This window comes from Pristiophorus japonicus, chromosome 9, assembly GCF_044704955.1.
Source record: "Pristiophorus japonicus isolate sPriJap1 chromosome 9, sPriJap1.hap1, whole genome shotgun sequence".
Classification (NCBI taxonomy): Eukaryota; Metazoa; Chordata; class Chondrichthyes; family Pristiophoridae; genus Pristiophorus; species Pristiophorus japonicus.
The window spans coordinates 17,917,926-17,924,224 of record NC_091985.1 but is presented as its reverse complement, the minus strand read 5'-3'; the positions used below and the strand labels follow the sequence as shown (position 1 = coordinate 17,924,224).

Below are 6,299 nucleotides of genomic sequence, written 5' to 3'. Positions count from 1 at the left end.
AATAAGGGGTCGCCCATTTAAAATGGAAATGAGGAGGGTCGTGAATCTTTGGAATTCTCTTTCCCAGATTTGTGGAGGCTGCGTCATTGAATATATTTAAAGTGGAGATAGTCACATTTTTGAATGATAAGGGAGTCAAGGGTTATGGGGAGTGGGCAGGGAAGTGGAGTTGAGGCCAAGATCAGATCAGCCATGATCCTATTGAATGGCGGAGCAGGCTCGAGGAGCCAAATAGCCGACTCCTGCTCCTATTTCTTATGTTCTTATTGTATATCTGCAGCATAACTTCTAGCCCCTTATATTCTCGTCCTCTAGATATAAAGGCCACCATTCCGTTAGCCCTTTTGATTATTTTCTGTACCTATCCATGACATTTTAATGATCTATGTACATGGACCACTAAGTCTCTTTGGACCTCCACTGTTTCTAGCTTTTCATCATTTGGAAAGTATTCTGTTCTATCCTTTTTAGGTCTAAAGTGGATGATGTCACATTTACCTACATTGAAATCAATTTGCCACAATTTGGTCCATTCGCTTAATCTATTGATAGCACTTGTAATTTTATGCTTCTGTCTATAATGCTTACAATGCCGCCTATCTTTGAGTCATCAGCAAATTTGGATATGTGGCTTTCTATCCCATCATCTAAGTCGTTAATAAATACGATGAATAGTTGAGGCACTAACACAGATCCTTGCGGGACACCACTAGTCACATTCTGCCAATAAAAGCACCCATCCATTATCATACTCTCTGTCTCCTGCCACTCCTAACCAGATCAATTTGCCTTTAATTCCATGAGCTTCAACTTTAGCTCAGAGTTTCTTATGATTGGCTTTATCAAATACCTGTTGGATAATAACAGCCATTGACATTCCCCTGTCCACTACTTTAGTTCACCTCTTTAAAACATTCAATCAGGTTCGTCATCGGATCCCTAGGAGTGTTTCAATAATTTCAGGGGATCCCTAGGAATGTGTCAATATTTATGGGGGATCCCTGGGAGGGTGTCAATATTTACAGGGGTTCACTGGGAATGTGTCAATATTTACAGGGGGTCGTTGGAAGTGTGTCAGTATTTACAGGGGATCTCTGGGAGTGTGCCAGTATTTACAGGGGATCTCTGGGAGTGTGCCAGTATTTACAGGGGATCTCTGGGAGTGTGCCAGTATGTACAGGGGATCTCTAGGAGTGTGTCAGTATGTACAGGGTATCTCTCGGAGTGTGTCGGTATTTACAGGGTATCTCTAGGAGTGTGTCGGTATTTACAGGGTATCTCTGGGAGTGTGTCAGTATTTACATGGTATCTCTGGGAGTGTGTCAGTATTTACAGGGGATCTCTAGGAGTGTGTCAGTATTTACAGGGGATCTCTGGGAATGTGTCAGTATTTACAGGGGATCTTTGGAAATGTGTCAGTATTTACAGGGTATCTCTGGGAGTGTGTCAGTATTTGCAGGGGATCTCTGGGAGTGTGTCAGTATTTACAGGGGATCTCTGGGAGTGTGTCAGTATTTACAGGTTATCTCTAGAAGTGTGCCAGTATTTACAGGGTATCTCTAGGAGTGTGTCCGTGTTTACAGGGTATTTCTAGAAGTGTGCCAGTATTTAAAGGGTATCGCTAGGAGTGTGTCAGTATTTACAGGGGATCTCTGGGAGCATGTCAGTATTTACAGGGTATCTCTGGGAGCGTTACAGTATTTACAGGGGATCTCTGGGAGGGAGTCAGTATTTACAGGGTATCTCTGGGAGTGTGTCAGTATTTACAGGGGATCTCTAGGAGTGTGTCAGTATTTACAGGGGATCTCTGGGAGTGTGTCAGTATTTACAGGGGATCTCTGAGAGTGTGCCAGTATTTAAAGGGTAACTCTGGGAGTGTGTCAGTATTTACAGGGGATCTCTGGGAATGTGTCAGTATTTACAGGGGACCTCTGGGAGTGTGCCAATATTTAAAGGGTATCTCTAGAAACATAGAAACATAGAAAATAGCTGCAGGAGTAGGCCATTCGTCCTCTCAAGCCTGCACCGCCATTCAATGAGTTCATGGCTGAACATGCAACTCTAGTACCCCATTCCTGCTTTCTCGCCATACCCCTTGATCCCCCTAGTAGTAAGGACTACATCTAACTCCTTTTTGAATATATTTAGTGAATTGGCCTCAACAACTTTCTGTGGTAGAGGATTCCATAGGTTCACCACTCTCTGGGTAAAGAAGTTTCTCCTCATCTCGGTCCTAAATGGCTTACCCCTTATCCTTAGACTGTGACCCCTGCTTCTGGACTTCCCCAACATTGGGAACATTCTTCCTGCATCTAACCTGTCTAAACCCGTCAGAATTTTAAACGTTTCTATAAGATCCCCTCTCATTCTTCTGAACTCCAGTGAATACAAGCCCAGTTGATCCAGTCTTTCTTGATATGTCAGTCCCGCCATCCTGGGAATCAGTCTGGTGAACCTTCGCTGCACTCCCTCAATAGCAAGAATGTCCTTCCTCAAGTTAGGAGACCAAAACTGTACACAATACTCCAGATGTGGCCTCACCAAGGCCCTGTACAAATGTAGTAACACCTCCCTGCCCCTGTACTCAAATACCCTCGCTATGAAGGCCAACATGCCATTTGCTTTCTTAACCGCCTGCTGTACCTGCATGCCAACCTTCAATGACTGATGTACCATGACACCCAGGTCTTGTTGCACCTCCCCTTTTCCTAATCTGTCACCATTCAGATAATAGTCTGTCTCTCTGTTTTTACCACCAAAGTGGATAACCTCACATTTATCCACATTATACTTCATCTGCCATGCATTTGCCCACTCACCTAACCTATCCAAGTCACTCTGCAGCCTCATAGCATCCTCCGCGTAGCTCACACTGCCACCCAACTTAGTGTCATCCGCAAATTCGGAGATGCTACATTTAATCCGCTCGTCTAAATCATTAATGTACAATGTAAACAGCACAGAACCTGCCTGCCATTCTGAAAAGTACCCATTTACTTCTACTCTTTGCTTCCTGTCTGCCAACCAGTTCTCAATCCACGTCAGCACACTACCCCCAATCCCATGTGCTTTAACTTTGCACATTAATCTCTTGTGTGGGACCTTGTCGAAAGCCTTCTGAAAGTCTAAATACACCACATCAACTGGTTCTCCCTTGTCCACTCTACTGAAAACATCCTCAAAAAATTCCAGAAGTCTCCAGGTGTGTGTCAGTATTTACAAGGTATTTCTGGGAGTGTGTCAGTATTTACAGGGTATCTCTGGGAATATGCCAGTATTTACAGGGGATTTCTGGGAGTGGATCAGTATTTACAGGGTATCTCTGGGAATGTGTCAGTATTTAAAGGGTATCTCTAGGAGTGTGTCAGTATTTACAGGGTATTTTTAGAAGTGTATCGTACTTACAAGTTATCTCTAGGAGTGTGTCAGTATTTACGGGGAATCTCTGGGAGTGTGTCAATATTTACAGGGTATCCCTGGCAATGTGCCAATATGTGCTGAAGGGTCCCCAACACAATTTGCATCAATTATCTCAGACTGCCTTCCCACGCATTATGGAAGAATAACTGCCTGGAACCCACACACAAACCAGACCGAGTGCCACCATAGGAAGGACAGCCGTGCAGCACCGATTCCACGCGGCCGTGCCAGAGGATGTGAATACAACCCTGGTGGAAAGCCGGCGAAACTCACAGAAAGCGCTCCCTGACGTCAGCCCACAGTCTTTTTCTCAACTTCCTCGTCTTTAACACTTCCTGTACTTGTGCTGTCCCTACTTGGAGTACTTGTGCTAACCCACCGCGGGCAATTTAACAGAAGAGAGAAGGAGACTGACGCAGGTATGTTTTACAATTAAACGTGCCGCAGTGGCATGGGTCGGTGTATTTGGGTTCGAGCTGTGGAATTGGACTTTAAGCGGAGAAAGCGCCAATAGCTGCTGATATTAACAAATGCATTGGGGGGGGGGGGGGGGGGGTCCTGCATTATGCAGCAAGCCATCAGGTTTGACTCTTCATTCTAACACGGTGGGAGCGTGTGTGTGTGTCCCAAGTGGACTCTTGGGTTCAGTGACCGAGGCTGTTTGTGGCTGACCCTACAGTTCAGGGGACGTGTTTTGTGGTGTGTGTAATACATGTCCGGTTATGCTGGGCGTGGGTGAGGCAGGTTACTTCCGTGCTGATTACATTGTATCACGTGCAGCTCCAGCAATGAATGGAAAACTGCGGCGCCCCAGTTCCCGGGGTCTGCGGGGAGCAATGCGCTGCTCCAATTACTGCTTTAACTCTTTCACATGTTGTTTTTCACTGAGATGTGTTGTGTTGTATTGCACCAGTGCCCGCCTCTTGGCGCGCTATCTCTTCTCATCTTTCTCCCTTTCCACCCCCTTTACCCCATCCCAAATTAGTCTCCTCCCCCCTTTACCCACTGAGCCCCTGGTCCCCACCGCCCTTCAGCCCCTTTATGTACCCGCAGTCCCGTCACCTCCTCTGCTCTCTCACCTTACCCCACTCACACCACCCTCTCCCTCCTAGCAGCCTCCCCCCCTCCCTCCACTCTCTTCCCCCCTCCCTCCACTCTCTTCCCCCCTCCCTCCACTCTCTTCCCCCCTCCCTCCACTCTCTTCCCCCCTCCCTCCACTCTCTTCCCCCCTCCCTCCACTCTCTTCCCCCCCTTCCCTCCACTCTCTTCCCCCCCTTCCCTCCACTCTCTTCCCCCCCCTTCCCTCCACTCTCTTCCCCCCCTTCCCTCCACTCTCTTCCCCCCCCTTCCCTCCACTCTCTTCCCCCCCCTTCCCTCCACTCTCTTCCCCCCCCTCCCTCCACTCTTCCCCCCCCTCCCTCCACTCTTCCCCCCCCTCCCTCCACTCTTCCCCCCCCTCCCTCCACTCTTCCCCCCCCCCTCCCTCCACTCTTCCCCCCCCCCTCCCTCCACTCTTCCCCCCCCTCCCTCCACTCTTCCCCCCCCCCTCCCTCCACTCTTCCCCCCCCCCTCCCTCCCCCACTCTTCCCCCCCCTCCCTCCACTCTTCCCCCCCCCCTCCCTCCACTCTTCCCCCCCCTCCCTCCACTCTTCCCCCCCCTCCCTCCACTCTTCCCCCCCCTCCCTCCACTCTTCCCCCCCCCTCCCTCCACTCTTCCCCCCCCCTCCCTCCACTCTTCCCCCCCCCTCCCTCCACTCTTCCCCCCCCCTCCCTCCACTCTTCCCCCCCCCTCCCTCCACTCTTCCCCCCCCCCTCCCTCCACTCTTCCCCCCCCCCTCCCTCCACTCTTCCCCCCCCCCTCCCTCCACTCTTCCCCCCCCCCTCCCTCCATTCTTCCCCCCCCCTCCCTCCACTCTTCCCCCCCCCTCCCTCCACTCTTCCCCCCCCCCCCCTCCACTCTTCCCCCCCCCCTCCCTCCACTCTTCCCCCCCCCTCCCTCCACTCTTCCCCCCCCTCCCTCCACTCTTCCCCCCCCCCTCCCTCCACTCTTCCCCCCCCCTCCCTCCACTCTTCCCCCCCTCCCTCCACTCTTCCCCCCCCCTCCCTCCACTCTTCCCCCCCCCTCCCTCCACTCTTCCCCCCCCCTCCCTCCACTCTTCCCCCCCCCCTCCCTCCACTCTTCCCCCCCCCTCCCTCCACTCTTCCCCCCCCCCCCTCCCTCCACTCTTCCCCCCCCCCTCCCTCCACTCTTCCCCCCCCCTCCCTCCACTCTTCCCCCCCCCTCCCTCCACTCTTCCCCCCCCCTCCCTCCACTCTTCCCCCCCCCTCCCTCCACTCTTCCCCCCCCCTCCCTCCACTCTTCCCCCCCCCTCCCTCCACTCTTCCCCCCCCCTCCCTCCACTCTTCCCCCCCCCCTCCCTCCACTCTTCCCCCCCCCCTCCCTCCACTCTTCCCCCCCCCTCCCTCCACTCTTCCCCCCCCCTCCCTCCACTCTTCCCCCCCCCTCCCTCCACTCTTCCCCCCCCCTCCCTCCACTCTTCCCCCCCTCCACTCTTTCCCCCCCCTCCACTCTTCCCCCCCCTCCACTCTTCCCCCCCCTCCACTCTTCCCCCCCCCTCCCACTCTTCCCCCCCCCTCCCACTCTTCCCCCCCCCTCCCTCCACTCTTCCCCCCCCCCCTCCCTCCACTCTTCCCCCCCCCCTCCCTCCACTCTTCCCCCCCCCCCCTCCACTCTTCCCCCCCCTCCCTCCACTCTTTCCCCCCCCCTCCCTCCACTCTTCCCCCCCCCTCCCTCCACTCTTCCCCCCCCCTCCCTCCACTCTTCCCCCCCCTCCCTCCACTCTTCCCCCCCCTCCCTCCACTCTTCCCCCCCCCTCCCT

At 53.2% G+C, this 6,299-nt stretch overlaps 1 protein-coding gene across 1 annotated transcript in view; it reads left to right on the top strand.

Annotated features, from left to right (window-relative positions):
* The first annotated feature begins 3,559 nt into the window (after window positions 1-3,559).
* Window positions 3,560-6,299, top strand: part of abracl (ABRA C-terminal like) — a 14,198-nt gene continuing 11,458 nt past the window's right edge. The window contains exon 1 of the mRNA XM_070888645.1: window positions 3,560-3,839. The gene's annotated coding sequence lies outside the window, so the exon portion shown is untranslated. The remainder of the gene's footprint in view (window positions 3,840-6,299) is intronic.